This window comes from Callorhinus ursinus, unplaced genomic scaffold, assembly GCF_003265705.2.
Source record: "Callorhinus ursinus isolate GAN/ISIS: 27379988/994484 unplaced genomic scaffold, GSC_fseal_2.0 scaffold4, whole genome shotgun sequence".
In the NCBI taxonomy this organism is placed as follows: domain Eukaryota; kingdom Metazoa; phylum Chordata; class Mammalia; order Carnivora; family Otariidae; genus Callorhinus; species Callorhinus ursinus.
This window is the reverse complement of record NW_027397066.1, coordinates 111,107,815-111,134,471: the sequence shown is the minus strand read 5'-3', so window position 1 is coordinate 111,134,471 and position 26,657 is coordinate 111,107,815. Positions and strand designations below refer to the sequence as shown.

General features: G+C 36.5%; 1 long non-coding RNA gene and 1 pseudogene across 1 annotated transcript; both read right to left on the bottom strand.

Moving 5' to 3' along the window:
• Nucleotides 1-1,842: 1,842 nt before the first annotated feature.
• On the bottom strand, nucleotides 1,843-26,453 carry LOC112825837 (uncharacterized). Its single transcript, XR_003208799.2, has 3 exons — nucleotides 26,329-26,453; nucleotides 15,218-15,374; nucleotides 1,843-1,930 (listed from the first exon to the last, which is right to left on the bottom strand). It is a non-coding gene; the product is annotated as an uncharacterized lncRNA (long non-coding RNA).
• On the bottom strand, nucleotides 16,884-16,986 carry LOC112826266 (small nucleolar RNA U3; annotated as a pseudogene).
• Nucleotides 26,454-26,657: the final 204 nt, after the last annotated feature.

Sequence of the window (26,657 nt, the reverse complement as noted above, 5' to 3'; positions counted from 1 at the left end):
TGCTAGTAATATATTTCTAAGCCTAATACAAAGACTGAACCTCGTTCTCACTGGGTTTCAAATGACATTTAGCTGCTTGAGAGATCCTGTGCACTCCGCCACCTCCATGCACAGAGGAGCTTTGTTTCTCTGGCTGATGGGTTCCATAGGAGATACTTTTGATCTGAAGATTACTATCATCTTTTGTAGAGATCTGACTGGTGGTCGTGGAGCTGCAGAGTTGAGAAGGCAGAATGGATTCAGTTTAGTTTTTGGCTATTGTGTCCCCAAGGGCCCCCTGACCTACTCCGGGCTACATCACGGGCAACGAGTTGTTCTGTTATATTTTCATGTACACTCTCACATGGAGACTGATCCTTCACATTTCCTTCGTTTCCCTTACTGTCTACCCCCGAAGACTGCCATCTATTTGTTATGTTATGAAGATTCTTTCTATATTGTAGCATACATTTCTCTTATTAGCTCAAGCTAAGCTATCAGGTATTTAAAATTAAGTTCCAGTTTCTGACATATCTGCCTCTATTGAGAAAAACAAAGGTATCCAAACACTTTTTTAAATAATGGGGAAACACACTGTTAGTTACAAGATAAAGTGTTCTTTATCTCAGTAGAACATCCAAGGTTAAACAGGGCTCTTCTCCTACAGGTGGGTAGCACACAGATGATGGCACCCTGTAGAGGTGGGTAGCAAAACGTGAAGGAAAATATGTGTAGAAAGCAAATGTGCTTTGGGATGGTCTAGAAAATATTACAGACAAGAAAAGCTAGTGGGACCTTGGGAGCTCACATGAGAACAAACAAACACAATATGGGACTCCATGAATACTAACAGTCCGACTTTATCCTGGACCATAAGCCCAATTCCTCGGTTTTAAGAGGTAGGTTTGCTCAGTGAGACAAAGGCAGCTACTTTTGCAAGGGAAAGCATCCAGTTGAGAAAAATCCAGTCTTCCTTTACCGAAACACTGTATTTGGAATTTATCAGATGTAACATGCTCATAATACTCAGTGTGCCATAGTAAAGGTAGGATTCGAAAGAAAGATATAGGCTCCAAGGGAAACTGGAAATAATTCTCTGGTAAGTAAAGAAAAGTTTAAGATACTGAGAGAGAAAAGTTGGGGATCTTGGTAAGTGAAATAAAAATGCCTCTCCTCCCATGAGAATCATCTGAGGTTCAACATCGGGGATTAGTGAAGGAAGAGGAATAGTTCAGATGTGTAATAGTTTAGAACTACACCTATTTTAGGGTGTGCAGTATAAGCATCAGATAGGAGTAGCAAAGAACCCCTAAGACTCCTCACATGCAATTCCATCCCAAACTAGAGCGTGATAAGATCAGGAATGAGGAAGCATGTGAGAGAAAAAAAAAAATTTAATTCGTACTTCCAATTAAGCAATTCTTTGAAATTTGTTTGTTTGTTTGTTTGTTTTGCTTAGTTGAAAGCCATTCTTTTACCCATCACTGAATAACAAAGTACTCCAAAACATAGTGGCTTAAAATAACAACAAATTTTTATTTTATCTCACAGTTTCTGTGGGTCAGGAATCCAGGTACAACTCAGCCGTTCTGGCTCAGTGCCTCTCACGTAGTTACAATCAGGCGGTGGTTGAAACTTGAGGAGGGGAAAGCTGGAGCAGTTAGCCAGGCATCCTTTTCTTTCAAAGCAGTCTCAAGGCATTCTGTGTATAGCTTCACGTGTTCTTTCCATGTTAGCTAATTGGGCTTCCTTACAGCTTGGTGGCCTCTGAAGGTTTGGCCTGCTTATGTGGTGCCTGAATGCTTCAAGAGTTAGAATCCCAGTGGATCAGGCAGAAAAGCAGCATCACTAGGACCTGGTCTCAGAAATCACACAGCCTCCTTCCACCCCATTCTATCGGTTATAGCCAAGCCAGGCGTCCTCACTGATGGCAGAATATCTAAGTCACATTCTAGAAGCAAATAAGATGGAGATATTGTTGTGGTTATATTTGGAAAATCTACCTCGCAGGCAAATGAAAACCAGACATACCATAAAGTGCTGCATGCATATTACTGGTATGGACATGACCGATATTATTGCCATTCTGCTCCTGTAAACCAGCTGCCGTTGCATGGCTGAGGCCAAAAGCAATTCTCCGTGACCACTTAGATTTTGCATCACTGCCTCCCAATTCAAAGGTTGGGTCAAATTCATTTGCTTAATTTCAGATGCTCATGTACTAGTGTAAGAGAGGCTAAAAGTGATTATCTTATCTTTAGCCTTCAATGGTGCAGGGTGATTTATAACTCCCACCAGTTCCAAGACTCATTGCATAATGAGTCATTGCATAGGTCATTTACTAAATATTCTCGAATAAAGAGGGATTCCTAGGTGGGGTAACCAAGAAAATTTCTATTTCACAAAGTACATTATTCTTATAGTAAATGGACACAGAAAAAGGTGGGGTGTATAAGTCTGGCAGTGGTTTATGAAAATTCAAATACAACATCTCTATGAGGTAGGCCTGAGCAAATTATATATAGCTACATATATACTGTTATATATATAGTTATACACACATATTATTTTAACACAACCTCTAAAAAATATTGATATAGAGTTTTTAAATTTTCCAAATGACTTAAAGAAGAAAGTCAGAAAATATAGAAAAGTTTTGCCCTAACATAATCAGTGAATTTGTCTAAATTATCAGCACAAAATCAAGTTTAAGTAAAAAATCTACTAGTTTTTTCTTGATAATTTATAGAGTACATACACATACATATTTACTTATTTGTATAAATGTATATTTACATGTAGAAATGTAGACTATTTTTATATCCTCAGTATTATTTAACTGCTTCTAAAATATTCACATAAGGATGTCTATGGAATAAATCTATAAATAAAATGTCACACACAATAACACAAAATTTAATACAGATAGACCATTCTTTCTGTTCTAGCTTACTCTGTTATGAATGCTGTTTCAACTACTTATGCCATTACTTTAAAAACTGTTTATTAGTAATTATATTTCTAACTACACTGAGCCTATTAAACTATTTAAAAAAAACAGAAATAACACTGCTTCCTGAATTAAGGTTTTTTTTTAATCTTTAAATTCCAATAAAACAATTTTTAAACAAATTCTTGCTATCTTGTGAAAATCATTTATGTTAGCTCATCTTTAAGTGGTCCTAAGCTACTGTTTGGTAGTTGGATCTTTGAAGTGTTCATAAATCTTTAGATTAATGATGAATGCTATAAGGCAAGCTTGTGAATGCAACATTCTGTTCCTCACTTTCTGTGAAAAATCATTTTTCTGCTATACTTTCAAAATCTATTTTTAAGATTTCCCATTGTACACATCCACATAGCTAATCACTTATAATAATGACTGCTTCTGAACGTTTAACCTGCTGACATACTGATGCATCTTAACACAATAAGATGGCAAAACTCCTTGACCTAGAATCGTTTAATGATTTACACAGAAATACATACGCATACACATGTCCCCAGTGAGCTGTGTAAACTCAAATAAGGGTAGGGACCGTGGTTGTTCTGTTTATCACATATGTAAATTTTTTTCACACTCCCTCGAACAAAGAAGGCACTCCAAAATTATTTCTTGAATTAATGACTAGATAAATTAAAGATCAATTAAGTGACAAGACTATAGAGCTAGGGGCATGATTGCTCTCTTGAGACTTTCAAATTACCAAGTTCTACTTTTCCTTTTTAAAGCTGCATCAAAGCTTTCAAGCTAAAATTTTAATTCTGTGGTTCAAACCCAAAACCCGGCCATCCGTTCTGAAGTTTATACAACTTGGGAAGGGAAAGTACACAAAGCATGTTTCCTCCTGGCCTAAATATTCTGATGTCTGTATTTCTTATCCTTTGCCCATCCTACACACCCCTCCCATAGACTATCCTGCTCTTTGCTCAGGCTTCCCCAATTCAATAAATGGCAAACCTATCCTTAAAGAGGTCCTTCCTGATTGCTCTTTAATCTCTCAGAAAACCTACCTGGTAGATTTCTAAAACATAGGTCCATAACACCCCCACTTACACATGATTTTTTACTGCCACAACCCTGGTCTGAGTCAACATTGTTTCTCACCTAGATTGCTGCACTAAACCCAGCATGTCTCCTTTCTGTTCCCTTTACCCCAACCAAACTATTCTTCATAGTTCGATCCCAGGACCCTGAGATCATGACCTGAGCCGAAGTCAGATGCTTACCTGACTGAACCACCCAGGCGTCCCAGGATGACCTTTGTAAAACATGTGTCAGAGCATACTGAACTTCTAATTCTCTCAGTAATTTATCTCATAATATTAAGGATAAAGCCAAGGTCTTTCTGACAGTCTCCTAGACCTTCTGTGATCTGGCCCCATTTATGCCCCACTTCACTTCCCAAGTTCTTCAAATGTCATCTTTCAAGGATGACTGCCCCAGCTACTCTGCTGAATATGGCATACTTTGCCTGACATATTGTTTATTTTCTTTGCTTTATCTCTCTCTTAACATTCCTACCACCTAGCAGCCATTATATTTTAATAATTTGATATTTTATTTATATTGTACTAAAATCTATGCTCCACGAAGGCAGGGTTTTTGGTTTATTTTCCTGACTGAATTTCAACACCTAAATAGTGGAGACAGTCAAGAAATCTTTGGTGCATAAATGAATGAGTGTTCTAGTTCACCAGCATCTCTCTTCACCTTCGGTGACTTCTTTCTGTGTCTTCCCTTCATGAGGTTTAACAGAGGTTAAAATGAACAAGAACAGAATCCTCTGAGAACGCAAGTCATATCACTGTTTTTCTATTACTCTAATTTCCATAAGTCATGAGAGAGATCTGGACACCAAATTAATAATGGCTAATATAGTTATTAAGCATTTTTAGGCGGTAGGAAGCCACATTGTGACATCCCTTATATTAGCTTAAAATGTCTATAAACCTACATAAACCCAATGAGGTAGCTGCTTTAATTATTCCAGTTTCATAAGTAAAGCCAAGTCTGAAAATGGTTAGGTAACCTACACAAAGTCATATAATCTGTGTGTTTGGATCTGAAGAGTCCAACTGTAGAGCTTTTATTTTTCAATTCAATACTGTAGCATCCTCTCACTGCTCCAACCTGCTGTGCTCTGGTCATTAAGCAAACACTCTTTTGTTCTGTCTTTCCGGTTTCTGTTCTCCTTTCTTATGGGTTACTATGGTTTCCTTGGCTTCCTTTGGCTTCCACCATTTAAGAGCTACAATTTTATTTGAGCTTGGAGTAGATATAGGGAAAAAGACAACCTTCAGTTGATTGGATTCTAAGCCCCTTAGTTCTGCCTAATTTAGATGACAGAGACTCCCCTCGTGGTCTACCCAAACCCAACAGAATCTGGTATCAGAATTTGACATGGAAGCCCCAGTCAGCAATAAAGAGTTGATTTGTTAGCTTTGTATTTTATGCATACACTTCCTTCCAGAACTTGTGGGAAAGGGAGATTGGGAATGGAAAGATTTAAAATACTTGGGAATCCAAGTACGTGCTTGATTTGTTCTTCTTGTGAAGTTGTCCAAAAGCTAATAAATAAATAATTGTCCTTAAAAAAATTAAAGCAGAATTAGAAACTGCCAGTTTTAGTGGTTATAATTTCATTCTAGATTATATAAGACTATATATAAGAATAGCAGCACATTTTACCCAATGAAACAGTAGTGACCGCAGTACTAGTGTCTTCTATTCAATGCTGGGTAATTTGTAAATTATAATCATGCAACCAGAAACTTAAAATTGACTATGTATCCTTACCATCACTTTCTATTAGTCCAGGAAATGACATATATGACAGATCATTAAGTAGCGTGGAAAAAATTATTTTACAGGATATTACACAGCTAAAGTTTTGCAGAATGTTCTTTGAAAGATCAAGAACAACACTGATATGTATAGTAGTGGTAATGTTAGTACAGTGATTGTAATAATAAATGTACTTAGCATTGCATAGAATTTAATACATGCCAGGCACCTTCATGTTTCACATTGAGTAACCCATGTAAGAATCAAAGCGATCTATAAGATAGGTCCTTTTACTATCTCCCTTATACAGATGAATAAACGTAGTTATAAAAAACTTACCAAGGTCAAGAGCTAGGGAAAGGAGAAGTCCAGTTTTAAAATGAGACACCCAGCTCCAGAGTCTGTGGTCTTTACCATTACATGACACTACTTTGGCAAAAAAAAAAAAAAAAAAGGTTTATCTAGAACTAAGGAAATAGGATTGGTGAGAATTTAGTAATTTCATCAGAAACCTAGATACAATTGTAGGTGAAGATACTAGAAATTCTCAGCAAGTTATTAAAAAAGATGCAATACAACTAGCCTTTCTCATCTAGATTGTGTGGTTCATGTAGGGGCAGAGCAACCAAAGTTCACATGAATAAGTAACTTAATTAAAAAAATGCACTGCTGAGAAAAATCCATCTTTTCTAGCCATATATAAAAAGAATATTATTTCTTTTCAAAGAATAATTAAAATAAATACCAGAACTTTGCCATACTTTATTATATAATATGTTATGTAAAACTTTGTTGTGTTTTTCAGAAATTGTATCTATATCACTCTATAATGGTTTTGGTCATTTTTAGTTAATCTTGTATTAAATCTAATGTTAATGGACATCATACACCAAAGTTGCTGATTAAATGCATGAAAGGGTACCTAAATGGATTTTTTTAATGTAGAAAATACTGCAAGAAAGCCAATCAAAATGAATGGTGATTTTTAAAAATATTTTATTTATTTTTTGACAGAAAGAGACAGCAAGAGAAGGAACACAAGCAGGGGCAGTGGGAGAGGGAGAAGCAGGCTTCCCGCGGAGCAGGGAGCCCGAGGCAGGGCTCGATCCCAGGACCCTGGGATCATAACTTGAGCCAAAGGTAGACGCTTAACAACTGAGCCACCCAGCTGCCCTGAATGGTGGTTTTGTATTAGTCACTAGAGATAAAATGATGAAGAAAAAAAATCTATTTGCATAATGGAAAATACATTTAACCATAGTCATAGGTCCCCCTTCTGTCTAAATAGACAACCTATTCAAATATGCAGCCAGTTATAACGTATTGGCATGGCAACCAGCCTTCATGATGCATCTCTACTCTGGAATGTTTTGCTTCTCATTTTTGGAGTACTATTCACACAACCTTGTAACTCCCTTGGAACATTGTTTCCTGGTGTAAAGCTTTATCATGTATCTATCTATCAACTTTCATCTACGATTTATTTTTCAGTCTTATTACTAAATTTTTCAGCCTTATTACCATAGTTTTGGTGTAAATTCTTAACTTCTTTTACTTTAACTCAGCTTTGATTCCCCACAGCTTCTTGTTCCTATTTGAGATGAAGGAATGTTTCATCTTCTCTAGAATGTCCAAATTCTCGTCTTGGAAGAAGAGAAATTCACTAGCTTCTCCCTACAAAATCTGTCCTCCTCATTTCAGATTCATATTTCATCATTTTCTTTCATGTCAACTCAGCTTTAGACACCCCCAACAGCTTATTAGAATCATTTCTTATTTTATATTCCTTCCAGTCTATCTAGTAACTCTTAATGTGCTCGGATATATTAGAAAGTTGAGAATTTTTCCACAAGGTCTTTCCTGTTCTTATCAAGATCAGCCAAAAGTCTTGCATTTAGTATATACACAACTTCCTTCTGTAAGGATGATCAAAATAGCCTACTACCATCAAGTCATGGGGGCCGACCAATAACCAAGTGCACTTTGACTAGGGTTCATTCAGATACTAAGTGGACAGACTACTCCCTGGCCTCTACTCTGTAACTAACCAAGTTAATGAAATCAAACATCAGGTGTGGCTTTAACTAAGAAAGGGTTAAATAATCATTCTCTTTTTAGTACCCTAGACTTTCTTTCCATTTCCCACAAAGTCATATTTAATTGATTTTTAACAAACAAACAAACAAACAAAAAAACATTAAGCTAGATATGGAGCATATATTCCAGACTACCCATATATAATTTTGAGCATCTTTAAAATAGCTATTTGCAATTTATAAATCTTTTGGTGAATATTGTAAAATGTTGACCCATTTAACAAGTAAGCCCTTTTAAAATTAATTTTAAGATTTTTTTAGAATTTATTTTGTATACAAGTCTTTTGGAGATTTATGTTTCAACAATGAATTTTACCAGTTTGTATCTTGCCTTTTTACTTTTCTTAAGATTGTATTTTGAAGGTCAAAAGTTTTAATTTTTCTTTTTTCGTCCTTCCTTTCCCCAATTCAAGCTAGATTACAGACACATATTTCTCAAGAAGGTAATTTTAAAGAAGAAAAGCAGATTTTTAACAATCAAAAGATACAAACAAGAAATTTGGAAATGTTTTCCCCTGTTTCAGATTTTCTAAATTTTCTACCAGGTAAGAAAGCAAAGAGTAGATTCTTCTTCCCTCCAAACCACATGAATTAGCTCCATGCCACCCGTCAGGGCTCAGGTCACACAAGTCACAGGTCAGAGTATTTTCTATCTACTCCAGCATCTCCTTCCAAGTTCAAGGCATGCTCTTTTGTTAAAAACTTTATAGTTCTACCTAAGAGGGAGACAAATCATAAGAGACTCTTAATCTCAGGAAACAAACTGAGGGTTGCTGGAGTGGTGGGGGGTGGGAGGAAAGGGGGAGCTGGGTGATGACATTGGGGAGGGTATGTGCTATGGTGAGTGCGGTGAATTGTGTAAGACTGATGAATCACAGACCTGTATCTCTGAAACAAGTAATATATTATATGTTCATTAAAATAATTTAAAAAACTTTATAGTTCTTTGTTCCCTCCCCCAATTTTTAAAAGAAAATTATGTTTTAATTTTGAATTTATTATCGTGATTCTTTTATTAATATGTCTTCCCACACTAAGGTGCAATTTTTGTAAGGGCAGGAATGATGCCGATTTTTATTCAGTTTATCCTCAGTTATTAGAGCAGTACACGGCATGTTGCATCTGTTTAAAAATATCTGTGTACCAAATGTTTGTGCTTAGTTAGGTCTGCCATGAAGCTGCACAATCTTCTGTGAACTAGTACATATATAGAATGATCTGAATTAGATGTGTACTATAAATTATATGTCCGATAAAACCTACATTTCTTGTTGTCTGTTGCTGATCTCTTCTTGCTTTTGGGCTCTCATGTCTGCTTACTACAGGTTAAGCCTGAGCTTTAACTCAGTACTCTGATTTTGAGATTCATTTAGCAAAGGTTTAGTCAGTTCAAAGTTCCTACTCCCTCTTCTGACTGTTCCTGCCAGCTCAAGATTTCCCCTCCATTTCCACATTTTCCCTGGTTGGGCACAAGGACGACTTGTAACCATCCTGACGTCTAGGGTATAGGCCTTTCAGACACGTACTGTATTCTGCCAGGTCTCACTGAAATGTCTGCCAATCCGCAAGTCAAGCTGTGGCTGGTAATACTTTACTTTTTAGAAAGGGACATCCTAGCTCTATTACACTGAAAAGACTGTATCCAATGCTCTGCTGTTAATTGCTTTGTGTGTTATAACAGAATTCAAGATTATTCTTCTTTCTTAGTGCAATTTCAAAATGAAGAGGTTTTTTTGGGGGGGTTGTTTGTTTGTTTGTTTGTTGTAGAACATATACAAGGGAGATAAACTGCTTGATTTAAAAATAATTGTTTTTGGGGCGCCTGGGTGGCTCAGTCGTTAAGCGTCTGCCTTTGGCTCAGGTCATGATCCCAGGGTCCTGGGATTGCATCGGGCTCCCTGCAGCAGGGAGCCCACTTCTCCCTCTCCCACTCCCCCTGCTTGTGTTCCCTCTCTCGCTCTCTCTCTGTCAAATAAATAAAATAAAATAAGATAAAATAATAAATAAAATAAAATAAAATAAAATAAAATAAAATAAAATAAAATAAAATAAAATAAAAATAATTGTTTTGGGGCACCTGGGTGGCTCAGTTGGTTAGGCGACTGTCTTCGGCTCAGGTCATGATCCTGGAGTCCCCAGATCAAGTCCTGCATTAGGCTCCCTGCTCAGTGGGGCATCTGCTTCTCCCTCTGACACTCCCCCCTCTCATGCTCTCTCTCTCTCAAATAAGTAAATAATTTTTAAAAATCTTTAAAATACAATTGTTTTATAAAAATATTTGTAATATGAAATTCAAATGATCATATTTATATAAATGTAAGATAATAATGGCAATAAAAGAAAAATGTATTTTTTTGCTTTAGAATATTCTAGGACTTGTAAAATGTAGATTCAGATTTAAGTGTAAGTATAGTATAAACCCAGGTATAAATTCGTTTTTAATGAATTCCTTGGGATACTAATCATGACTATATTGTATATCTTACATTGTTCTTTTCAGCATGATAATTAGAAAAATCATAGCATTATTACCTATGAGTTGATATATAGGAATTATGATGAGACTAAATAAAGTTAGATCAACTGTACTTCTTCTACAACCTCAGTGAGCATCATTTTCATTGCATTCTATGTGAATGCTTTCTTGGAGCACAATTCCAGAGTACAATGTGAACAGTGTCCTTAGAAGTAATACAACTCAGAAACCCTGGAGGAAATAAGCTGCTGTACATCTGTCTTGATATGCCAATGTAACGAATTCCTAAGGGAAGAGTTGCTTCCCAAATAACCCATCTCATCTGGGTCTCCCCCTTCAAAAATCCAGGAGAGAGCTGATGTTGTCTGAGATTAGTACAGAATAATAATAGCAAGAAAAGTGGCAAGTATAAATTTTTACAAAAGACCTTTAATTTATAAAAATGGTATATAGGGCTCTATGTTTATAAAGATATATAGATCAAAAGCTAATAACAACAAATTTCAGGGTGCCTGGGTGGCTCAGTTGGTTAAGCGACTGCCTTCGGCTCAGGTCATGATCCTGGAGTCCCGGGATCGAGTCCCACGTCGGGCTCCCTGCTCAGCGGGAAGTCTGCTTCTCCCTCTGACCCTCTTCCCTCTCATGCTCTCTATCTCTCATTCTCTCTCTCCCAAATAAATAAATAAATAAAATTTTTAAAAAATATATGTATAACAATAAATTTCAGAACATAAAAATTTACCATCATGAGAAGGCAAGCTCAGAAAAATATATTCAAATATTTGGAAAAATTGGAACATAAAGGAACTTCCTGGTTTTAAAATTCTAGATAGAAGTGCTTTTCCTTTTATCAGAAAGAATAATATTAAAACAAATATAATTATGAAGACAAATTATCTCTATAGTTAAGTAGATTTTCACATTTTAATTACATTACTCATTATACAGTTGTAATCAAAAACAATGTGCATTTTTTAGACTCAACTGATTTAATGAAAATAAAACGATCATCCCTGACTTCCAAAAGTCTTCTCTTAAGTCAGTTCTGAGGTCATAAAGTCTATATTCCTCTAAAAACTTTCATCTTCTTTATTTTTTATTAAGGCTAAAAAATATGGTTTCCTGCAGTTCCTGGGTGGCTCAGTCGATTAAGTGTCTGCCTTTGGCTCAGGTCATGATCTCAGGGTCTTGGGATCAACCCCATGAGCCCTAGATTGCCTCCCTGCTCAGGGGGAGTCTGCGTCCCCTTCTCCCTCTGCCTCTTCCCTGCCACCGCCCTCCACCACTCATGCTCTCTCTCTCTTTCTCAAATAAATAAAATCTTTAAAAATATATGTGGTTTCTTTTTTTAGATTAAGCCAGTTTTCTTGCTGAGTTATATTTCCTTCTTTTTTTTATTTTTTGTAATATTCTAAATATTCTGAGTGAATGAACCCATGCTAAATCTAAATTATATTAGAAAAGCACTTGATTGCCTTTAACAAGTGATAAATACAATTACCATTAAATAATTCAGATATCATTTGAAGAACACAATTGTTTAATTTTCAGAGTATTTAACTCTAATTATTGGAAGATGACCAAGCACCTTTATAATTAGTATCCAAACCAAAATCACTATTTATAATGAATTATATTATCATTAGTAATGATGGACAGCTCCAGGGATTCATGCTACTATATAGGCAATTGTTAATTCCTGTTGCTGATAATCAAATAGGGACGATGATGCTAATGAACATCTTTCAGAAAGGCATACTTCACTCTGAGTAGATAAATGCAGAATACAACATTCACAATATCCCCCTCATGCCTCAAGGTTTTTGTACACAATTCCACAAATTAAAGGGGTTAGTTTAGATAATCTGCTGTTTTCATTAAATTATTCTTCTTTAAATAGAATCATCATAATAGCACTCATCAAGAATCTGTATATGATAAATGGCTAAGAATTATTGAGTACTCCTGTGTGCTAGGCTCTGTTGAATCACTTTAGAGTTAACTCCTTTAAACTTTATAAGAAGCCTATGAGAGGAATAACTATTGTTCACCATTGTACAGATAAAGGAGCTGCACAGAGATTTCCTCTTTACCATATTGCACTATACTATTCTACACTCTATTCTAGACTGCCTCTTCAACTGGAAGAACATCTTCTTGAATGAATTCTAAATGAATTACAATTAAAAATGACTGGTAACTTTAGAAATAAATTGAGCAAAATTTAAATAATGGTGGTTTGCTTCTCTGTTTTTCCAGTCTAATTCTTCTACTTTCCAGATACAACCTCCTGGGTACCTGCACAGCCAAAACATGAGACCTCAGCACAAAGAGTAATACTGAAATCAGGAATAAGAGATCTGCACCCAGGAGAAATCACACTTTAAATTCAGAACTACTGTATTATAAGTGCTGATTAATTACAATTTTAGGGACAGGCAGTTAAAATGAGGTGTTAAAAGTCTTCCAATCAAGTTATTTTGCAATTAATTCAATTTTATCCCCTTACTCTTGTAGACAAATATTAATCACCATTAAGCCAGGTGGAAGGTCCAGGACTTCACCATGGATGGTGCCATGATAACATAACCATAACCATTTTCAAACTCTACATCAGGGATTCTCCAAGATTTTATGTTACAAAACCATTTTAGAATATAGTTCTATTTCTAGAAAAATACACACTTATATTTAGAAGCACACATTTATATAATTCCCAGAAGTCACACATATTTTTCTGAAGACCATCCATGTCTTCTTGAATTACAAAACAAGAACTTCTGCCCTAAGCTTTTGAACACAATCTCTTATCTTCCTTTATTTGTCTCATTAATTGGTGATGGCATTTATTTACATGTCTTGCTCTTCTTTTCTTCAACTCAACATATTGAGAAAATACAATATACTTGGCACTGCTAATTAATGACATAGTAATTAAAATAAAGTAAGAAGACCAACACTTCACATTGAGATTATCAGAAACTTGTGGGAGAGACAGCCAAAAAATTTCCCAGAGTAGATTGTCTCAGTGCCTAGCCCAGTTCCTCTGGCCTCCATTTACCAGTTAAGTGAGCTCTACTCCCAATCATTATGGCTGTCGCTTCTAGCTAACACCTTAGAAGGCTTGCTCTTGGGTAAGTCAAGCCACCTGCCCTGAGTTGCCTGTACATTTTATCTTCTACTGATTCTTCCTTTTTCTTGGCAGGATGGCTGTTAGCTAATGGCAGATTCAGGCAACTAAGACTAAGCTTCCCTTTTGGGGGGCAGGGGAGGCATCAGGATAATCTCTCCAGTTCAATCTATGTTCCAGAGTTCTCATAGGATGAGGCTGAGAACAAAACACTACCTGAACCTACAGTCTTGCTTGACTTCTTATTCTTTCATTTCGTGTTGTCCTTAACTCCACACAAAGTAATTCCAATGCTGTGGAATCAATACTATTACTATTTCCACTAATAGATAAGCAATTTAAACTGGCTACTTAATGCATGCCAGGCATTTTTCTTAATTAAAGATAATTTAATAAGAGAAATTAAGATAATTTCTTAATTAGATAATTTAAGTTTTCTAAGTTTGAAATATTTATTCTGATAAAAAATTTGTAATAATTACCACTGAGTTCCTACAATGTGATTAGCTCAGTTAATCTGCATTTCAGCTGAATATGGGAGTTATTGTTTTCCCCATTTCATAGATTAAGAATATAGAGCACTGTGGCTTTAAGTAACTGCCCAAAATGATACTTCATAGATATTATTTAGTAAATTAATGAATCAACCATATCTGGTTTGGAAGTTCTAGAAGAAAATTAAAGCCAACGTAAAAAGTCATGCAGTTCTTTCTTTGTCCCTTTCCTGTCAGTAATTTAGAAAATAAAATATTATAGTAAAGGGACATTTTGGAAACCCAACCAAAAGTTGAATTATATAATAGAATTGTCTTAAAATTGTTTCATATGTAATTAAACCTATTTTTAAAGGGGTTTCTAATAATGTTACTATAAAAAACAAGAATGATTAGTTCTTATTTAATAATATGCAGTTGCTTAAATAAGTTGTTTAAAGAGAAAACATATCTACTAAATATTACTAAGCAAAAGTAAGTATATAAGAGTATCTAGCTCAGTGACTAGATGGTGTGGGTACTGCATATACATTGTTCAAGCAAATCTGACTTTGGACCCAGAGCTTAGAACGTAAAAAATCAACCTTGATGAAGTCCTCTTATAAAGGATTGTATTGTTAGAAGAAATAATTTATAGTTTTAGAATTTAGTTTAAATGTGTATAAATATATTGGGACAATTTATAATAAGAAAAATGAGAAAATATAAAATAGTAAATTAATTTAACTTCTCTTTATACAAACCAAGGAAAAATAGTAATCTCATATACAAACCAAAGAAAAAGTGATCACAGAAAATCAATTGAAAACCATACTGTAACTATTTTATAAGAAAGAGATAAAAATTCTGTTTAATGTATAAACTATTGGAAAGCATATATATTGTATATATGTGAAAAACAATTTTATTACATAATTTAAAATTACCTTATATGCACTCATATGAAGGTTAAATGCAGAAATACCTACTTAAATATATTCCATCAAGTAAATATTTAGATGCAGGTAAACGTTTAACCAATGGGGGCGGTTTTCGTTCAACATGTTGTTATTCTCACTATCCTGTACACTAGGTATACTTCATTATATGTTTGTATTTAGCCCCTTAAAATTTAAGAAATGGGAGAAAATAAACCAAGAAGGAGAAACGTAAAGAACTCAGAGTGGTATAAAGTATAGAAGAGATTTTAATTTTTTGCCTTGCAGAATAAAAGAATATTATGAAATTTCACTTAAATTTCATAACCATCAGTACCTTTAAACCAAAATTGTCATCGCTGCTCTTTTAAATGTGGCAGAAGCAATCAATTTCTTCAGCACAAGAAAAGACAACTTTTACTATCAGATAAGAAGGATTCTGCAGACAGGAAATACACAAAAGTGCTCACCACCATCTTCAATCATAAAGGAAGCTGAAAAAAGAAAAAAAAAATAAGAAACCTATCATAAGTATGCCTCAAAGGATCAAGAAATAAGGGAGGCAGCAGTTCCTAAAGGGTAGTAATAGTTTTGTATTTAAAATGAGAGTACAGTCTTTTCACTCCATTTTTATGGTAGATGAAGGAATTCTAAGATGAAAGAAAAGACCCAGCTCTGTAAGGAGACAAAAGGGCATATCCTCAGAGCATTGACTTGATATTCTCTGGGAAGGTGCAGGGTGGTGAAAATATGTCAGGAGAGGAAGAAAAATAAGTACTGATAGAATATCATTAAAATAAAATAACAAATGAGTTTAAGATGTTACATTCAGCAATTCAAATGAAAGAGAAAAAGTTAAGGAATGAAATATTTATATATTAAGTCAATGCTGAGAAAGGAAACATACTTGGCGAATAGTTTTTATGTTCTCAAAACCATATGTTACAAGTAGATAAAAAATCAAGTACACTTTTCTGCTTAAAATTACCTCGACCCATCCCCACACCTCAAGATCCAGGCACAGCGTCTATTCTACCCACGGATCCTATGCCAGGGCTTTAATAAACCACCATTTTGCACCAAAAAAAAATTACCTCAACCATTTTGATTTCCATCATTTTATGAGTCTTCCTAACACCGAATCTCCGAAATGGGAGATTTGGTGCCATTGGAAGGTGTACATAGTCTATCAAACAGACTTTTCCAAATAATAGCAGTGTATCTCTATTTAGAACCTTAATGTTTGCTCATATTTTCTTTTTCCTGTTCTGCAATAACAATTGGTTCTTAAAGTAATTTTTCTTATTGTTTAATTCTGCAAGTTACTTAATATATACCACATGCTAACAAAAAGGAAATCTTACATCTCCTCGCTATTCAAGAGAACAGTAGCACTGCATTTGTGTGGTGCTGAATTAGGATATATTTGTTTTGTAAATAGCACATGCATTTTACAGTTTGTGTACTTTTCACAAAGAAAATTGAGAGAAATGCATAGATTTTAACAAATATTTGGAAGTTCTATTAACAGAAATTTTTAAAAATCATAAATGGTCTGGCTAATAGGTGTATTTTTATATAACAATAAGGGACAATAATCTATTCTGGCACATTTTATGTGGAACTGGTAGATGTAAAAAGTTTTAAATATGATGTCAATTATGTCTCAATAACAAGATATTTTAAGTATGAATTACACTGCGTCATGACGAAATGGGCCACTTTATGTTTGTTTTCCCATACTTTCTGGGATTAATTTGTTAATATAATATTTTTAAATATTTTATGAATATAAGGGTCACTTCAAAATATTCAATTAAGAAATAATGTGAGAATTGTTTTTCTCTGTTCTTTTTGAATGATATCAATTCCTATCTTTTTAGTTTTATTTTATTGGGAAAGACATAATAGCCCTGGAACTATTATTCTAATCCTAAACTACATATTTTGGATTGTATATTTTGCTTAAGCAAACTCATCTTACATTTTGTTTTATATACAACTCCATTCATTAATAACTGCTATAGGTCTCATGGAATAAAACATTATGTTATTTGAAAATATAGAGTTACAAACTATAGAAATGATCCCTGAAAGTATAGTCTTAAAAAAAATCTGTAATGGACCATTAAGGGGGTTACCAGACAGAGAGAGAGAGAAAAACATGTGACCTTGCCAAGCAAGGATTGCAGTAGAGATTTTGTCTTTATCAAATGAACTTAAAGGAACAAGTTACAGTTAAAGGGCATGTGCTATGGTGAGTCATGTGAATTGTGTGATGAATCACAGACCTGTACCCCTGAAACAAATAATACATTATATGTTAATTAAAAAAAATAAAAATAAATAAATAAATTTAAAAATTAAATTAAAAAAGAAAGAAATCACACAAAAAAAGTTTGAATGGGAGAGCTTGCCATTGTTACTCCACAGTAGGTTGTTGCTGTTCACCTTCCTTTGTTGAGCCTAAATCTTCATAAGCTTTTTCGCAGGTATATTTTGAACACCTCTATTCATGGTCAAGACAGGATCAGAGGCCATGGATACTGACAAATGATTTGTCTGTTTTTCTCTGTCTTTTTCCATGACTCGTCTTGCTTTATAAACAAAACCAGGAAAACACAAAAATAAGTGTTTTGTGGTTTATCTAGGAATAATACAGAAAATATTGCTGTTATATTTGGTGAAGAAAATCAATTTTATATAGTTTATTTCAACCTAAATAAAATGTGAATTTTGTTTAAAAAAAAAGGAAAGAAAATACGGAGTTACAAAAATACCATCAACATATCTTTTGCTTTCACTGTTTTTACTACTTTGTAAATATGCATTCTTAACTTTAGTAAGATAATTTTTTATACCATATGCTAAATGAAATAACAAATCTACTGCACTGATAATGAACACTTTTGCAATTTCTTGTCCTCAATGAAATCTACCTTATTTATTTTATTTATTTATTTATTTTTAAAGATTTATTTACTTATTTTGAGAGAGTGAGAATGAGAGAGAGAGAGAGAGTACATGAGAGGGGGGAGGGTCAGAGGGAGAAGAAGGCTCCTCGTCGAGCAGGGAGCCTGATGTGGGACTCGATCCCGGGACTCCAGGATCATGACTTGAGCTGAAGGCAGTCGCTTAACCAACTGAGCCACCCAGGTGCCCAGAAATCTACCTTAATTAAAATACCATCCTGTAGGTTGTTCAGAACTGGACATTTTACTGTTTGAAAAACCTTTGGAGGAGGTAGATATGTGGCATAGTCCTTATGCAGGTATTTTAATCATATTATGATATTAAAATAAATTTTATTGCATCTTATTATGCTACATTAAAAGATGCAAATTATATAACATCTAATTATGTCTAGGGTTATGTATTTCAGAGCTTGAGACAATCGTCATCAGGTAGAGTATACACTGCTGGAAGTGTGTGTGCATAAGTATGATCTTTATATAACTGAAGTGGGATCTTTTAGTATGGCATAAGTTCTTCTCAAAAGTGGGGGAATCTTGGCATTCACATTCTCCTTCACAGTTAACCTGAAGAAGAAATCAGTGCTGAAGTGCCTGGGTGGCTCAGTTGGTTCAGCGTCTGCCTTCTACTCAGATCATGATCCTGGGGTCCTGGGATGGAGCCCGTGTTGGGCTCCCAGCTCAGCAGGGGGCCTGCTTCTCCCTCTCCCATTCCCCCTGCTTGTACTCTCTCTCTCTGTCAAATAAATAAAAAATAAAATCTTAAAAAAAAGAAGAAGATCTTATTTCCATTCCACCACTGATTCCCTTGTTCATTTCCCTCTAGCCACACTGGCTTCCTTTATTACCCTTGACCCCACAAGTTATTTCTCTCTTCTGAATCTTTGGAATTACTCTTTTCTCCACATGAATTATTTTCTCTTGTTTTTGTGAGAGTTAACTAATTTCCTCTCTTGAATTTCACTTCAGTTATCACCTCTCAGATATATCAGCTTGATCACTCATTCAAAAATAACTTCACTCGGGTGCCTGGGTGGCTCAGATGGTTAAGCATCTGCCTGCAGCTCAGGTCATGATCCCAGGGTCCTGGGATTGAGTCCCGCATTGGGCTCCCTGCTTCTTGGGAGCCTACTTCTCCCTCTGCCTCTCTCTCTCTCTCTGTCTCTCATTAATAAATACATAAAATCTTTAAAAAAAAAAAAACTTCACTCTTCTAATTACATAGGTCACTCTCATGTCTTCCTCTTTATTCCCTTCATAACATTTACAACCAATATGCAAATGTTTAGTTTAACCCTGTACTTAATCTGTGTATTTTTTTTTAAATTTTTTATTGTTATGTTAATCACCATATATTACATCATTGCTTTTTGATGTAGTGTTCCATGATTCATTGTTTGTGCATAACACCCAGTGCTCCATGCATAATGTGCCCTCTTTAATACCCATCACCAGGCTAACCCATCCCCCTACCCTCGTCCCCTCTAGAACCCTCAGTGTGTTTTTCAGAGTCCATCGTCTCTCATGGTTCGTCTCCCCCTCCGACTTACTACCCTTCATTCTTCCCCTCCTGCTATCTTCTTCTTTTCTTTTTTCTTATCATATGTTGCATTATATGTTTCAGAAGTACAGATCTGTGATTCAACAGTCTTGCACAATTCACAGCAATCACCATAGCACATATCCTACCCAATGTCTATCACCCAGCCACCCCATCCCTCCCACCCCCACCACTCCAGCAACACTCAGTTTGTTTCCTGAGATTAAGAATTCCTCATATCAGTGAGGTCATATGATACATGTCTTTCTCTGATTGACTTATTTCACTCAGCATGACACCCTCCAGTTCCACCCACGTCATTGCAAATGGCAAGATCTCATTCCTTTTGATGGCTGCATAATATTCCATTGTATATATATACCACCTCTTCTTTATCCATCCATCTGTCGATGGACATCTAGGCTCTTTTCACAGTTTGGCTATTGTGGATATTGCTGCTATAAACATTGGGGTGCACATACACCTTCGGAACCCTACATTTGTATCTTTGTGGAAAATGCCCAGTATTGCATGCTAGATCATATGGTAGCTCTATTTTCAACAGTTTGAGGAATCTCCACACTGTTTTCCAGAGTGGTTGCACCAGCTTGCATTCCCACCAACAGTGTAGGAGGGTTCCCCTTTCTCCGCATCCCCGCCAACATCTGTCGTTTCCTGACTTGTTAATTTTAGCCATTCTGACTGGTGTGAGGTGGTATCTCATTGAGGTCTTGATTTGGATTTCCCTGATGCCGAGCGATGTTGAGCACTTTTTCATGGGTCTGTTGGCCATTTGGATGTCTTCCTTGGAAAAATGTCTGTTCATGTCTTCTGCCTATTTCTTGATTGGATTATTTGTTCTTTGGGTGTTGAGTTTGATAAGTTCTTTATAGATTTTGGATACTAGCCCTTTATCTGATATGTCATTTGCAAATATTTTCTCCCATTCTGTCGGATGTCTTTTGGTTTTGTGGACTGTTTCTTTTGCTGTGCAAAGGCTTTTTATCTTGATGAAATCCCAATAGTTCATTTTTGGCCTTGCTTCCCTTGCCTTTGGCGATGTTTCTAGGAAGAAGTTGCTACAGCTGAGGTCGAAGAGGTTGCTACCTGTGTTCTCCTTTAGGATGTTGATGGACCCGTGTCTCACGTTTAGGTCTTTCAACCATTTGGAGTCTATTTTTGTGTGTGGTGTAAGGAAATGGTCCAGTTCATTCTTCTGCATGTGGCTGTCCAGTTTTCCCAACACCATTTGTTGAAGAGACAGTCTTTTTTCCATTGGACATTCTTTCCTTCTTTGTTGAAGATTAGTTGACCATAGAGTTGAGGGTCCATTTCTGGGCTCTCTGTTCTGTTCCACTGATCTATGTGTCTGTTTTTGTGCCAGTACCATACTGTCTTGATGATGACAGCTTTGTAATAGAGCTGGAAGTCCGGAATTGTGATGCCGCCAGCTTTGCTTTTGTTTTTCAAGATTCCTCTGGCTATTTGGGGTCTCTTCTGGTTCCATACAAATTTTAGGATTATTTGTTCCATTTCTTGGAAAAAAGTGGATGGGATTTTGATGGGGATTGCATTGAATGTGTAGATTGGTCTAGGTAGCATTGACATCTTCACAATGTTTGTTCTTCCAATCCATGAGCATGGAATGTTTTTCCATTTCTTTGTGTCTTCTTCAATTTCTTTCATGAGTATTTTATCGTTTTCTGAGCACAGATCCTTTGCCTCTTTGGTTAAATTTATTCCTAGGTATCTTATAGTTTTGGTGCAATTGTAAATGGGATCGACTCCTTGATTTGTCTCTCTTCTGTCTTGTTGTTGGTGTATAGGAATGCCACTGATTTCTGTGCATTGATTTTATATCCTGCTACTTTACTGAATTCCTGTATGAGTTCTAGCAGTTTTGGGGTGGAGTCTTTTGGGTTTTCCACATACAGTGTCATATCATTTGCAAAGAGTGAGAGTTTGACTTCCTTTTGCCGATTTGAATGCCTTTGATTTCTTTCTGTTGTCTGATTGTTGTGGGTAGGGCTTCTAATACTATGTTGAATAGCAGTGGTGATAGTGGACATCCCTGCCGCGTTCCTGACCTTAGGGGAAAAGCTCTCAGCTTTTCCCCATTAAGAATGATATTCGCTGTGGGTTTTTCATAGATGGCTTTTATGATATTGAGGTATGTACCCTCTATCTCTATACTGTGAAGAGTTTTGATCAAGAAAGGATGTTGTGCTTTGTCAAATGCTTTTTCTGCATCTATTGAGAGGATCATAACATTCTTGTTCTTTCTCTTCTTAATGCATTGTATCACACTGATTGATTTGCGGATCTTGAACCAACCTTGCAGCCCAGGGATTAATCGCACTTGGTCGTGGTGAATAATCCTTTAATGTACTGTTGGATCCTATTCACTAGTATTTTGATGAGAATTTTTGCATCCATATTCATCAAGGATATTGGTCTGTAATTCTCCTTTTTGATGGGGTCTTTGTCGGGTTTGGGGATCAAGGTAATGCTGGCCTCATAAAATGTGTTTGGAAGTTTTCCTTCCATTTCTATTTTTTGGAACAGTTTCAGGAGAATAGGTATTAATTCTTCTTTGAATGTCTGATAGAATTCCCCTGGGAAGTCATCTGGCCCTGGGCTTTTGTTTGTTGAGAGAGTTTTGATGACTGCTTCAATTTCCTTAGTGGTTATAGGTCTGTTCAGGTTTTCTATTTCTTCCTGGTTCAATTTTGGCACTTGATACATCTCTAGGAATGCACCCATTTCTTCCAGGTTATCTAATTTGCTGGCCTAAATTTGCTCAATATATGTTCTTACAATTGTTTGTATGTCTTTGGTGTTGGTTGTGATGTCTCCTCTCATTCATGATTTTGTTAATTTAGGTCATTTCTCTTTTCTTTTTGATAAGTCTGGCCAGGGTTTATCAATCTTGTGAATTCTTTCAAAGAACCAGCTCCTAGTTTCGTTGATCTGTTCTACTGTTCTTTTGGTTTCTAGTTCATTGATTTCTGCTCTCATCTTTATTATTTCTCTTCTCCTGCTGGGTTTAGGCTTTATTTGCTGTTCTTTCTCCAGTTCCTTTAGGTGTAGGGTTAGGTTGTGTAATTGAGACTTTTCTTGTTTCTTGAGAAAGGCTTGTATTGCTATATACTTTCCTCTCAGGACTGCCTTTGCTGTATCTCAAAGATTTTGAACAGTTGTGTTTTCATTTTCATTGGTTTCCATGAATTTTTTAAATTCTTCTTTAATATCCTGGTTGACCCATTCATTCTTTAGTAGGATGCTCTTTAGCCTCCATGTATTTGAGTTCTTTCCGACTTTCCTCTTGTGATTGAGTTCTAGTTTCAAAGCATTGTGGTCTGAAAATATGCAGGGAATGATCCCAATCTTTTGGTACTGGTTGAGACCTGATTTGTGACCTAGGATTTGATCAATTCTGGAGAATGTTCCATGGGCACTAGAGAAGAATGTGTATTCCGTTGCTTTGGGATGGAATGTTCTGAATATGTCTGTTAAGTCCATTTGGTCCAGTGTGTCATTTAAAGTCCTTATTTCCTTGTTGATCTTTTGCTTACACATGATCTGTCCATTTCAGTCAGGGGGGTGTTAATGTCTCCCACTATTATTGTATTGTTGTGAATGTGTTTCTTCACTTTTGTTATTAATTGCCTTATATAATTGGCTGCTCCCATGTTAGAGGCATAGATATTTACAATTATTAGATCTTCTTGTTGGATAGTCTCTTTAAGTAGGATATAGTGTCCTTCTTCATCTCTTATTACAGTCTTTGGTTTAAAATCTACTTTGTCTGATATAAGGATTTCTACACCAGCTTTCTTTTGGTGTCCATTAGCATGGTAAATTGTTTTCCATACCTTCACTAGCAATCTGGGGGTGTCTTTGGCTCTAAAATGAGTCTCTTGCAGACAACATATTGATGGATCTTTTTTTTTAATCCAATCTTATAGCCTGTGTCTTTTGATTGGGGCATTTAGCCCATTTACATTCAGGTAAATATTGAAAGGTATGAATTTAGTGCCATTGTATTGCCTGTAAGGTGACTGTTCCTGTATATTGTCTGTGTTCCTTTCTGATCTATGTTGCTTTTAGGCTCTCTCTTTGCTTAGAGGACCCCTTTCAATATTTCTTGGAGGGCTGGCTTCGTGTTTGCAAATTCCTTTAGTTTTTGTTTGTCCTGGAAGTTTTTTATCTCTCCTTCTATTTTCAATGACAGCCTTGCTGGATATAGTATTCTTGGCTGCATATTTTTCTCGTTAGTGCTCTGAAGATATCTTGCCCATCCTTTCTGGCCTGCCAGGTCTCTGTGGATAGGTCTGTTGCCAATCTAATATTTCTACCATTGTAGGTTACATATCTCTTCTCCCGAGCTACTTTTAGGATTTTATCTTTGTCTCTGAGACTCGTAAGTTTTACTATTAGATGTTGGGATGTTGACCTATTTTTATTTTGAGAGGGGTTCTCTGTGCCTCCTGGATTTTGATGCCTGTTTCCTTCCTCACATTAGGGAAGTTCTCTGCTATATTTTGTTCCAATATACCTTCTGTCCCTCTCTCTCTTTCTTCTTCTTCTGGGTTCCCAATTATTCTAATGTTGTTTCGTCTTATCATATCGCTTATCTCTCGAATTCTGCCCTCGTGATCCTGTAGTTGTTTCTCTCTCTTTTTGTCAGCCTCTTTATTTTCCATCATTTGGTCTTCTATATCGCTGATTCTCTCTTCTGCCTCATTTATCCTAGCGGTTAGTGCCCCCCTTTTTTATTGCACCTCATTAATAGGCTCTTTGATTTCGACTTGGTTAGATTTTAGTTCTTTTATTTCTCCAGAAAGGGTTTCTCTAATAACTTCCATGCTTTTTTCAAGCCCAGCTAGTGTCTTTATTTATTTATTTATTTATTTTAAGATTTTATTTATTTATATATAGAGAAAATGAGAGATAGTGAGCATGAGAGGGAAGAGGGTCAGAGGGAGAAGTAGACTCCCCGCCGAACAGGGAGCCCGATGTGGGACTCGATCCCAGGACTCCAGGATCATGACCTGAGCCAAAGGCAGTCGCTTAACCAACTGAGCCACCCAGGCGCCCCCAGCTAGTGTCTTTAAAGTCATGATTCTGAACTTTAGGTCCGACATCATACTAATGTCCGTATTAAGTAGGTCCCTGGCTGACGGTACTACCTCTTTTTCTTTCTGCTGAGGTGATTTTTTTCATCTTGTCATTTTATCCAGAGTAGAATAGATGAATGAAAGAAGAAAATGCTAACAGGTAACAACATCCCCAGGAAATATACTCTATCCAAATCGGAAAAGACCTGAAACCAGGTGAAAAGAAAGGGAAAGAAAGAAAAAAGAAAGAGAAAAAAAAAAAGGATAAAGATAAAAACAAAAACAGAACAATATAAAAAAGCAGAATATGATCAGATATGATCAGTCTAGTGCATAGATCAGTGCCATACACTAGATTTTGGGCGTATTTTGGTCTGTTAGCAAAAAGTGCCTCCTAAAATTTTAATGTAAGAAAGACATATATGTACAAAATAATGGTTGATACAATGAAGGGATGGAAGATGACTGTAAAGATGAAAATTATAAAAGATTTTATAAAAGGATTTGATAAGATAAGAAGTTGTTTGAAAAAAGAAAGAAGATTTAAAAAAAAAAAAGAAAGAAAAAGAAAGGGAGAGAATGTGATCAGGCAGGAGACTAGAACAAAGCCATACATTAGTGATTTAGGGTATATTTTGATCTGTTAGAAGAAACTGTATCTCAAAATTTTAAAGAGAGAACAACTTATATATATATATATGCCAAAAATAAGGGTAACTACTATGAAGGGATAAAATATGACTCTAAAAATGAAAAATAAAAAATGTTTTTTTTAAAAAAGGGATTGATAAGATGTTGGTTGAAAAAGGGAAAAAGAAAAATAAAAAAAAAGTTAAAAAAATTAACTCTGATTAATTAATGAATTATAGTAAATGAATTATGATAATGAATGATGGTACTAATGAACTAATGAATCATCTTTAAAAAAAGCCATGAATTCTATGTGCAGTATTCCCCTAGCGCTGGAGTTCTCCCGTTCTCCTTGATCGGTAAACTTGGTCTTGGCTTGCTGGCTGTTCCTGCTGATTTTCTGGGGGAGGGGCCTGTTGCCATGGTTTCCAAATGTCTTTGCTGGAGGCGGAATTGCCCCGCCCTTGTCGGTCCGTGCTAAGCAAGCTGCTCTGGTTTGCTCTCAGGAGCTTTTGTTCCCTGCAAGCTCTCGGTACAGCTTTGGAGGACCAGGGTGAAAATGGTGGCCTCCCAAACCCCACCCAGAGGAGCTGAGAACTCGGGGACCGCTCCTCAGTGTGCCCCCAGAGAAAAGCAGTCACTCCCATCTCCCCAGTCTCCGGCCACACTCCGTGCTCACCCGGCCTGTGACCGAGCGTTTCTATCTCTGGCACCCGACCCCGTGTGGAGTCTCCAAACACAGCAGATCCCTGCGGTGTGCTCTTTTGCCGCTTCTCCTGGGGGAGGAAGGGGAGTCTCCCCGGCCCTGCCGCTTGTTGGGTCCCTGCTGGCGGAGAAGTGGCCCAACTGGGCCATGGATCACAGTTTATGGCAACCCGAGCTGAGAGCCCACGCCTCGGCTCTGTCTCTGCCGCCGGCTTCCCCACTCTGATACCTGGGAGCTCTGCTGCACTCAGGCACCCCGGTCTTTCTGTGACCCCGAGGGTCCTGAGACCACACTGTCCTGGGAGGATTCCACCCCCCGCTTAGCCACTGGAGCAATGTCCCTCAGCGGAGCCGACTTCTAAAAGGTCCGTATTTGTGCTCCGTGGCTCTATCACTTGCCAGAAGCGGCCGACGGAGGCTCCCTCCCCCTCTGTCTATCCTCCCGAATATCGCCTCGGATTTACTTCTCTGCATGTCCTACCTTCCAGTAAGTGGTCGCTTCTCTGTTCAGAGAGTTGTTGCTACTCTCCTCTTCGATCTCCTGTTGAGTTTGTAGGTGTTCAGAATGGTTTGATCCCTATTCAGCTGAATTCCTGAGACCAGACGAAATCCAGGTCTCCTACTCCTCTGCCATCTTGCTCCACCCCCGACCCAATTCCTGTGTATTTTTCTAGTTACAAGTTCCTTAACAAGAGAGCCCTGGCCTGTGTAATTCACAGTTGTATTCTACCATTTAGATCAATAACTAAATCAATATGTACTTGTTAATATCTATAGCAAGAAGAAAATATCTCTTGAAAGACAAAAGTT